The sequence below is a fragment of the Copadichromis virginalis genome, linkage group LG11 (assembly GCF_057382275.1).
Source record: "Copadichromis virginalis isolate Kocher_CV1m ecotype Utaka linkage group LG11, C_Virginalis_male_GT1.1, whole genome shotgun sequence".
NCBI classification, from domain to species: domain Eukaryota; kingdom Metazoa; phylum Chordata; class Actinopteri; order Cichliformes; family Cichlidae; genus Copadichromis; species Copadichromis virginalis.
In genome coordinates this window covers 34,394,537-34,405,498 of record NC_140628.1, presented here as the reverse complement: position 1 = coordinate 34,405,498, position 10,962 = coordinate 34,394,537, and the positions used below count along the sequence as shown (strand labels likewise).

Here is a 10,962-nt window from a genome sequence, read left to right as displayed (position 1 = left end):
TATTGTAGCTGTGGTACTCTCTTACCGTCAAAGCATAAAAATCTTTTGGCGTAATGACAAGGGTCTGAAGACAAACTCCTATTTTCATATGTACCACAGTTGTAATTTGTGTTGGAGCCCCAAGGCAAATAATTGTAGAAATTGTTACTTGGCATAGACCAGTGCCATCTCTGAGTCTTGCCTTTCCAAAGCCCAAACCACACAGCATCATTGTATTTGTTCTCAAGAAAATTAACAATTGTTTCTATCTGTTTCATGTTGTCAAAGGTGAGCAGGTCAATGCATTTCTCTCTGCAGTAGCTTTGTGCCTCATACCATGTTTTTGGACTATAGAATAAGACGTTTTGGATCTGGTAGGGATACAAAGGTAGAAAACACATCCCTGTGGAAGAAAGGTCATAATTTTACGCCAGCATAACACATTGCTACTTAATTCTGAAATTAAGACAACAACTAATAGTAAATTTTATCATTTGAGAAGGTGACAGGGATTTGCTGTGGGAGATACTACCCGAGGAGAAACAGGGCTTTCAGAAATACTGGGAGTTCACTGACCTGCAAGTAGAATTAGGTGTGTTTCCAAGACTGTAAAGACATTCATAAGAATAATGTAAGAACATTTATTTCCTCATATTTTAAATAATCAAGATCCTTTAAAGCAGAACCTTTACGTACTGCCTTAAATAATATCCAAGCTTTCCTAGGGGTACACCCTGGAAAGGGTTGCCAGTCAACTATCTATCTCTCAAAAAGTAATGTAAACATGACATGAAAGAAGATAATGAAAGAATCTTACCTAATGTTAACTGCTTCATGATCTGTCCCAAAATTACATTTACGAGCAAATGTGTCCTAAATTTCTGCAGTTTGCACTGCAGTTGTTACTATGCTAGAACTGATTCAGTCTTTGGACCTAAATGTGATACTGACAAGGGTTTATCAGAAAGAGGTGGTAGTGGTTGACACATTTACCTGTATGCGCAAATAATTCTTCCTCAGTATGCAAAGCCTGTGGAAATCTGGACTAAGTAATGCAAATTATTCTTCTCCATTTAAAGGAAAAGTCAAAGTCAAGGCTTTAACCTGACCCTTAATATTGCCAGATATAATGGTAGTACCAATCCACAAATACCCTCTGGACACATACCTGCATGCATTGTACTTCCAAATATGGCACCATACAGAGGGAAAATAAGTTTTCCAACAGTATAAGATTTATGGCCAACATGAACAACAAAGAAATAAGCAAACGAAATAAATTTCCTTACTTTTTGTGCTAAGTTTGTATGCTTTAGGCATTAACCTGTCATGGTCCTGGGTGTGTTTTGTGTTTTATTTATATTTCTTGATTATTGTTATTCGTGGTTTTAGTTCTTTTCGGGTTATTTCGTTGTAGTAGTTTCTAGTTTCAGTATCTGTACCTTCCCTGTGTTCCATGTGTCATGTTCATTCAAGTTCAGTTCAGTCAAGTCTGCGTCTCTGTGTCACTCCTGTTTTACTTTGAAAGTCCATGTCTCATGTTAGTGTTTCTAGTTTTGCTTTGCTCCCAGCTGTGCTCCCAGCTGTGCTCTTCTCCTGTGTCTCAATCGCCGGCTTTTCAGTGTATTTAAAAAAGTGTGTTTCTCTTCGTCAGTGTTATGTTGTACCCTCATCAGGCTGTGTTTTATGTCTGCCTTTGTGTTCCTCAGTTAGGTTAGTTTTCACTGGGTCCAGCAAAAAGGCTGTTTGAGTTCACCTTCTGCCTCCTGGAGTCTGCATTTGGGTCCTCCATTCCTGACTGCTGCACACAGCTAGTGATGTTCGATTCGTGAACGAATCGTTCAATACTCGAGAATCACTTTACTGACTCGTGAATCATGATTCACAAGCCCAACTGACTCACTGACTCATCCCTGTTTTTGTTAGCAAACTAATTCGCTTAGTAGAAATATATCTAGCTTATAATTAAAATTGTGTGTGTGTGTGTGTGTGTGGGGGGGGGGGGGGGGGACGACACAACAGCCAGTTTCTTAACAAAAGCATTTCTGCTCTGAACTGGAAGAAAAAACCCTGAGTAGAAGCTCACATCAAGAAAATAGCTCCTCGGTTCACAGTAGCATCGCTCTGCTAACATGCTAACAGCACATTTGAGCTACTCACTCGCTCCCTTCCTGTGTTGAATCGTAAGCGTAAGCAAATCACTCAGGACTCGCTCACCCCCTCCCTCCTGTGCTGAATCATAGAGCGAACGAATCACTCACTCACTCACTCACTCACTCACTAACCCCCTCCCTCCTGTGCTGAATCATAGAGCGAACGAACGAATCACTCACTCGCTCACCCCCTCCCTCCTGTGCTGAATCATAGAGCGAACGAATCACTCACTCACTCACTCACTCACTAACCCCCTCCCTCCTGTGCTGAATCATAGAGCGAACGAACGAATCACTCACTCGCTCACCCCCTCCCTCCTGTGCTGAATCATAGAGCGAACGAATCACTCACTCACTCACTCACTAACCCCCTCCCTCCTGTGCTGAATCATAGAGCGAACGAACGAATCACTCACTCGCTCACCCCCTCCCTCCTGTGCTGAATCATAGAGCGAACGAATCACTCACTCACTCACTCACTAACCCCCTCCCTCCTGTGCTGAATCATAGAGCGAGCGAAAGAATCACTCACTCACTCACTCACCCCCTCCCTCCTGTGCTGAAACATAGAGCGAACGAACGAATCACTCTCACCCTGTCACTACCCATCCTGAGACTGTGCAACACCTCTTCTGGATCTGTTCATACGCTAGAACATTTTGGAAAGACTTCAGTAGATTCATTGCTGGACATCTCTACAAAGACTTTACTGTGAAATGGGAAAATGTTGTATTTTGTTTCTTTCGAAGGCAAAAAAAAGAAGACGTTTACTTTATAATAAACTTGTTAGTTATCTTAGCTAAATTTTATTTTCACAAATGCAAATACAGTAACAAAAAACCTAATTTTAAACATTACTATAATGATGTTTTATGTTACATAAAATTGATTAGTGGATCACTTAACAAAAAGGCTATGAAAACTATTACTATTTGTAGTAATTACAAATTATTTGAATGTTTGTAATTCTTTGTATTACACCCCCTGGCATATGTTAATTTTGTTCTGATTGTATACATGTTCTGTATACTGTTTCTTAATAAAGTTAAAATTTTTGGAAAAAAAAAACAACAAAAAAAAAACAGCTTCTTCTTCTTCTTCTTCGGCAACCAATATTAAGGTGCATTACCGCCCCCTGGCAGCTCAGTGGACATTTCGATGAGAAAATATATATTTAACACATTTAAGGAAAATACTAATAAAATAAAAATAAACAAAATAAATGTTTATTAAGCAATTTTGATAGGAAATTGCTTAATTTTAGAAATGTTTTTGCTCTTTTTTTGCTCTATAAAATAGTTGGTTTTTTTTTAGAATCATTCATCTTAGCAGTGGGATTTACATGAAAAGAGAAACAAATTAAGTTTGAGTGAAAATGTAAATTTTTTGCACTCTCTGGTCAACTGACTCAGTGAATCAAATGACTCAAAAACCCCGATTCACTTTGGTGAGTGACTCATTAAAACTCGATTCAGTAAAAAGAATCGAATTTACCATCACTACACACAGCTCATGTCACAAGATATAGTTATGAGCATTATTCACTGAAGAGTGTGGAGATCAGGGAAATTATTTTGCTGCTATTGTTAATAATCATCATCATTACCATTGCATTAATAATATAATCTACAGCATTGATATTGCATTCAGATGCCTCATGATAATAATGAAAATGTCTCAGTTGTGTTTCTTCAGGGGCGAAACAGACCTGGATCAATTCTCCACATGCAGTGGTCGGAAGAAACTTATAGGTTAACATGACTGGACATGTTAAGGCAAGTTTCTGGTTGAATTGTTCACAGCGCCATGTGTCCCTGTCCCTGAACCTCACAATCAAACTCTGACCTATGTTTGAGGACCAGGAATGCTGTTATTTAAGGTGGGAACTTAAAATTTGGGTTAGCAAATTTTGGGAAAGAGAAAACTGACTGTTTAAGTGGAGAATTGTGGAGGAGTCTGAAACACTGCAAAAAGCAACATATGCAAATTCACATACATAAGCAGAAAATGCATTAACCTTACAAGGACAAGCTCATGAAGATTAATGCATAGACATTGATTAAACCTGGCTAAGAACACAAACATACGCAATGAAGATCAGCTTGCTATTTGTATGAGTGACAGAATGCTGTGAAAGTTTAATAAAATACACTTGAGTTTGAAGTTGAGGAATAGCCCAAAAGAAGCTTTATGACAAGGGAGTGAGTTATGAAAAAAGAAAAGTGATTGAAGTAGTTTTAAAAGAGTGACTTAGGAGTGCCCTGGTACTGAGTGATCAAAACCAGTGATCACTGTAGAAAGAAATAAAATAATTTAATAAGTTGGTAATGTTTAAACATGTGTTTCTCTTGTTACGGCAACTTCTTGAGATATGACTCAGTATGCAAATTAGCTGGAGTAAGTGGTGACGAAGAAGCTTCCTGTGTGTGTGTGTGTGTGTGACTGAGGTTTTCAGGAGAGGAAGTATAGCAGACTGTTCAGGAGTGCAGATTTGGATAGGAAATTTATAGTTTAGTGATGATATGTTGTTGTAAGGGGGTTAATATCTTATGCTGAATCTAAGTATGTTAAAGTGCATAAAGGGGGTGATTGTTGTGTGCAAATATTTGAACCTTAACAAGACGACAACTGTTTCTTTTAGACTTTTCCTTTTCTTTATAAAGACTTTTATATTGAATATGTGAGTAGCTTAAAACAAATTAGGGTAAAAAAATAAAATGTGATTTTTCCAATATTTGCTGCTCAGACGACTGAGCTTCTTATTCCCAGTGACAGCAGCAATACGCTCAGTAATCCAAATGACTCTATACTGAAATGTTGGATGTCTATCTTGAAAATAAATCCCACACTGATATTTAACAAGTGAAAAAGACAAGAAGACAGTGTTCATTTCTGTTTGTCTCCACGTTGAGCCAGCCACCACACTCCCTGCTGGTGGCTGGCTCACTTGCAGTGGCTGCTTGGCGGGGCCTGGCGCTCATGGCTTGGTCAGGCCCCTCCTGAAGGGTGGGGGGCCCCTTCAGCCTCTGGTCCCGGGGCTCAGTCCGCTCTGGCGCAGCTGGCAGAGCCTGCGGGTACATTGCCGCAGCTCCCTGTAGCTTTAGCGCCGCGGCTGATGGGTGACGCCCAGTCTGAGGATCTCCTCAGGCCGTTCCAGGAGGGTGGCGCGGCCGCCCCTCCAGTGGTCCTCCTTGGGCTCTCGCGCTCTGGAGGGCCTTTAGATGTCTGGGACCTTTTCTTGAACTTCTCTTGTCTACATCTTTCCCTGTCCTATCCTCCAGCCATGTCTGTTCCGTTTGTAAAAACTTAAAAGTAAAAAAAAAAAAAAATCAAACAAATAATTAAGAATTTGGAAAAATCTTTTCTTGGCTTTCAGACAACAATTCTGATTGCTACAGTGCCGAATGGGACAGGCAAATAAATAAATAAGTAACAAGTGAAAAAGACACTTTGCAAAGCTCACAGAACCACAGCTGTGTATGCAAGGTTAATTAAGCTGGTGATTCACTGTCCTTGCTACTGTTCTGCTGGGTCTCTATGCCCAAGCCAGCTCATCACTAACAACAGATATGGATACTGATTCAGCAGTGAAGTGACTGTCAGTCCCCTCCCGTACATGGATGACGGCAAACTGTATGCCATGAGTGAATGACACACCAGCTCACAGATCCACCTCACCAGAATCTACAACTAGTTGTTCTTGGACTGGATAAGTAAGGAGATTTGCACTGAAGAGGTGGAGCTCCTGGGGCTCGGTCACTCTGGCACAGCTGGTTGACGGCGGAGCTCACGGGCACGTCACAGCAACCCCCCCTGGCTTCTGCCCCGCGGCTATTGAGTGACCCCTCATCTGGGGCTCTCCTCAGCTCTTTCCGGGATAGTGACTTGGTTCCACTTGCATGGAACAGAAGAGGCTGTGGAGTGCAGGAACCACACTGCAAGCTGGTAGATATGCAGGTATTCCTGGGTCCTGCAGACTATCACCTAAAAACAATAAACAAAATGATTTTCTAAACTGTAGCAATGTCATGTACGTATAGTGCCAAATACATTTTTGTAGTCTTCATTAGCTTTAATTCACATGGAAGTGTTCCTAAAGTCATATGCTGTAATGATATTTCCATTATGAAAACATGATTTTGGACATTTCAAGTTTTTCACTTCGGCAGATAAAATGAATTGAGCAAAATCAACTCAAAATATTTCCACACGCCATAACGTCCTCTCTTCCTCGCTGGCTCCATATCTGTCAGTGGAATGATCACCTCGTCGCTATCTGTCACCATCAACACACTCCACGAATCCCGTGGATGATTCACTTCCTTATATCCGTTTGAATCAGGTACCGAAGCAGTTACGTGCGTAATGAAGCTTCGGACGTCACTGGTCACGTGACTTTTGCCAAACGAAGCAAGCCTCGACACAGTGCTTCTGAACCAGTGTGTTGTTTTTTTCGACACACGCTCCGGAGCGTCAGCTTCAAGCGGGCCATCACTAGTGTTTTCTGATTGTATCTTTTTTTTTAAATTTGGTTCCTGGACTTATCCCTGTTTCCTGTCCTATCTGAGAGTCTGGAAGTCTGGTGTGGAGTTTTTTGGAGTGTGAGCACGAGTGCGTGAAGAGGAGTTTGGAGAGGAGCAGAGATGGGCAGTAACGCGTTACTTGTAATGCGTTACTGTAATCTGATTACTTTTTTCAAGTAACGAGTAAAGTAAGGGATTACTATTGCAAAAACGGTAATTAGATTACCGTTACTTTCCCGTAGTAACGCTGCGTTACTGCGTTACTAAAACCGTCACAACAGCTGTGTGCAGATCAACAATGGATCACATATCGATTGTGGGAGAGAGTATGAGCGTGCAGCGTTTAAAGCGTGGAAGTACTGACCTTACTTTGAGTTTGATTCCATAAAAAGTGACAAAAACATTAGTGTCCGTTGTGCGTGGGAAGAAAACTTATTTTTACAGCGAAAAAAACCCCCTAAACTTCCAAGCAAGCACCGAGTGCGCAACGACGTAATGGGAAATTCACAGAGAAACTCGCGGATTCTTCAACTGACCGTGGCACACCTGCACCAGGGTAAACCTCCGCCTACCGCAGTCCTGGTTTACAGGTGAAAATAGAGCAACAGGACCGCTGAGTCTTTGACTTTATTTATTTTCTGCTGTGTTTTACTTGCATCTATTTGAAAGAGTGAGTGTAAACACAAAAAATATTTTATTTTATGTGCTGGAATGTGCAGAAAATAGGTTTAAATGTTAAACTAATTTAGTCAAGTCAGAGAATGTTGCATATAATTAAGTTTTGCTTGATGCATAAAGTTAAAAGATTAAAACTGATAAAACAAGTTAAAAAAAGATACTTTTCCATTTGATTACATTTTGTATGATGGATTATGTAGAAAAAGTAGAATTGGGCTGAGAGATCTATCGCTTTATCACCTATTCAGGTTGTAAATCGGGTTTTTAAAAAGTAACTAAGTAATTAATTACTTTTGAAAATAAGTAATCAGTAAAGTAACGGGATTACTTTTTTGGGGAAGTAATCAGTAATTAGTTACTGATTACTTTTTTCAAGTAACTTGACCAACACTGGAGAGGAGTGTGTATTTTGGACCTGTTTCCCTTCTGTTGGGTCTAAACTCAGACCCCGCTGTATCCAGGACTTATTCCCGTGAAAGAAAAACAAGGCAACAGCGATCGATCGTTTCACTTGCAAAGGCCTCGTTGATGTCTACCATGAAATGACCCCAAATCCGGCCTCCTCTCGCTGCCTTTTATTGAGAAACAGTTCACACAAAACACATCACAGCAAAGCAACGCCCACATGGTTCTAAGACAAGGCATTGTATGTATATGTGTGAACTTCTGTATCTAAGTAAGAATGTGCGTGTGTCGTCCTGCTGACCAAAGGGTCGTAAACACAGGAAGCTTACAGCAAAAAGCACAAGGATGTGTCTGTAATAAAGGACTACAACCCCCCCACCCAGAACCTCGAGATCTGGGGAGGGGGGCAGTGGAATTCCTTTCATCAGAGTTGGCATGCATAAAATGACAACATTTAACAATTCACTCTAACACCTTCCTTCCCTGCATCCCTGGAGCCCCTGATCCCTCGCACTGTATATATCTTCATCTGGTGTTTCTGTATAAATAAACTAGAGATGGACCGATCCGATATTACGTATCGGTATCGGTCCGATACTGACCTAAATTACTGGATTGGATATCGGAGAAAAATAAAAAATGTAATCCGATCCATTAAATATCACGAAAGCACCTCACAAAACTTGCAACATGCCGTAACTCACCTCAGAACGTTAGCACGTCGGAGCAGTATGCATCACGTGATAGAGCGGCTGTGGCATGCGGGACCTGTCGGTGGTCTGGATAGCATTTGGAGCTTCGCTAGCAACCTGGCATTTCATCTCCGACAAAGTTATCCCGAGAGAAGTAAAGCAAGTGTGTAAGTCCATCTCTGAATGTTTGTAAAGCATTCCTGCGTTAAGCTTAACAAGCGATATATGGAGCGACTGCCTCTTCTGGCTGCTACTTCAATCATGAAACTGCTTAACGATCAGCTGATCGGCTTTTCTGTCGCGAGTCCGTGTCTCTAGTTTGCTTTTGGCCCACTTTGCACCAGAAAGAGGAAACCAGTGGCTGAACAGCAGCAGCACGTTTAAGCTTGATAAGCTGTTGTTAGAATTTATTTATTATTACTTTCTACTCCAGGATCTTTTTCTACCTAGCTGACGGCTGGTAACTGTGCAGGGGCGGATCTAGCAAAGTTTAGCCAGGGGGGCCGATAGGGCATTAACAGGGAAAAGGGGGCACAAAGACATACTTTTCTTTCTTATTCTCATTTAAAATGTCTAGCTTTTAATAAATAATTATCTGACACCCAAAGTTTTAATTTGATGCAAAATGAATAGAAGTCAATTACTGTATATAGTAACTATTAAGTCTAATATATATACTCTAGTAAGCTATAGTACTTTTTCCTTTGGGAAGGTACCATCTGTGCAGTCTGCAATTCTGTTGAAGAAAGATGTTGAATCTATTTAATATTTCTTGAAAAATAATTGATTTCTGTGCATTTTTTTTCACACTGCATCAAATTAAGGTTGATTACGTCGATTAAGATAAGATAAGATAAGATAACCTTTATTAGTCCCACACGTGGGAAATTTGTTTTGTCACAGCAGGAAGTGGACAGTGCAAAAGTTATGAGGCAAAAATTAGAATACAATAAGAATAAATACAGTACACAACTGTACAGAATAGAATAAAATAAAATACTATATACAGTAGAATAAAATAAATATACAATAAGATAAAAATAGAATACAAATACAAATACTATATACAACTGAGTAAAAATACAACAATGACAGAAAGGATTATTGCACTTAGTATTATTGCATATGTATGGATGTGTGTGCTTGATCAGTTAAAGTCTTTATTATGGAGTCTGACAGCAGTGGGGAGGAAAGACCTGCGAAATCTCTCCGTCCCACACCGTGGGTGCCGCAGTCTCCCACTGAAGGAGCTGCTCAGTGCTGTCACAGTCTGCTGCATGGGGTGGGAGACGTTGTCCATCAGGGATGACAGCTTAGCCGCCGTTCTCCTGTCACTCACCACCTCCACTGGGTCCAGAGGGCATCCTAGAACAGAGCTGGCCCTTCGGATCACCCTGTTCAGTCTCTTCCTGTCCCCAGCAGAGATGCTGCCGCCCCAGCAGACCACGCCATAAAAGATAGCAGAAGCCACAACAGAGTCATAGAATTTCTTCAGGAGCATCATGAGGTGGAGCGTGAGGGGTGGTTCCCTATTTTTTATTTATTTATTTTTGTTGTTGCTGGGAGTTGGAACCCTATTAGTTAGGTTGCTTAATATTTATGCTAAGTACTCTTTAAAATACCAGAATAGGGAGGATGGTGTAGGTTTAAGTTTATTAGATTGATCAGTATTGCTGAACTATGAAATTTTTTTTTTGCATACAGGTATAACAGAATAGCTTTAGTGTAGTTGTTGTTTTAAACTTGAGTATGAACTTATACAAAATGCAGCAAGATATTTAAAAAAACAGTTTTGTTGATTAAAAAAACACTATATCGGATTCATATCGGTATCGGCAGATATCCAAATTTATGATATCGGTATCGGTATCGGACATAAAAAAGTGGTATCGTGCCATCTCTAAAATAAACTATTGACTTTTTATTCTGAACGCATTGGTCTGTGTCTGAGTCCATTCCATCCCCGTGACACTACTGTAATGAAATGCATTCCCAACTGGTCTGTAATTTTACTTTCAGCATCTATATGGATGTTAAAATCACCCCAATTTATTTTATCTGAGCTGAGCACTAAATCAGATAAAAAACAAAATGTAAAAACTGAAATCTGAGAGAGTCTCTAAGTAAGAGGTGATAAATAACAAAACTGTTTTCTCAGTTTGCTGATTATGGTGAAAAAGGCTAAGAGTCAGGCTTTTAAATTAATTAAAACTGTCTGGGTCTATGATTGATTAATATGTTGGAGTGAAAGATGCTGCAATGGCCCCTCCTCAGCCTGTGCTTTGGGGATTGTGACAGTTATTGTGAATCTGAGATTGTGACTCATTTAAACTAACATAATCATCCTGCTTTTCCAGGTTTCTGTAAACAAGGTTTGCTGGGTTGAGCAGCAGAGTTGAGTATGTGAGTGGCACCAATTAAAAACTTTGGTTGATTGATGACTGAAGGCTAAAGAAACAAGACAAACTTCATATATTTTTACATTTATTCATTTAACAATCAGCCCTTCAGTAGAACTGGAATAACAATACA

The 10,962-nt window shown here is 40.2% G+C and overlaps 1 long non-coding RNA gene across 1 annotated transcript; it reads right to left on the bottom strand.

Moving 5' to 3' along the window:
- Positions 1–9: 9 nt before the first annotated feature.
- Positions 10–920, bottom strand: LOC146699193 (uncharacterized). The gene is made up of 3 exons (XR_014922802.1): positions 797–920; positions 556–585; positions 10–382 (listed from the first exon to the last, which is right to left on the bottom strand). It is a non-coding gene; the product is annotated as an uncharacterized LOC146699193 (long non-coding RNA).
- Between the last annotated feature and the right edge of the window lie 10,042 nt (positions 921–10,962).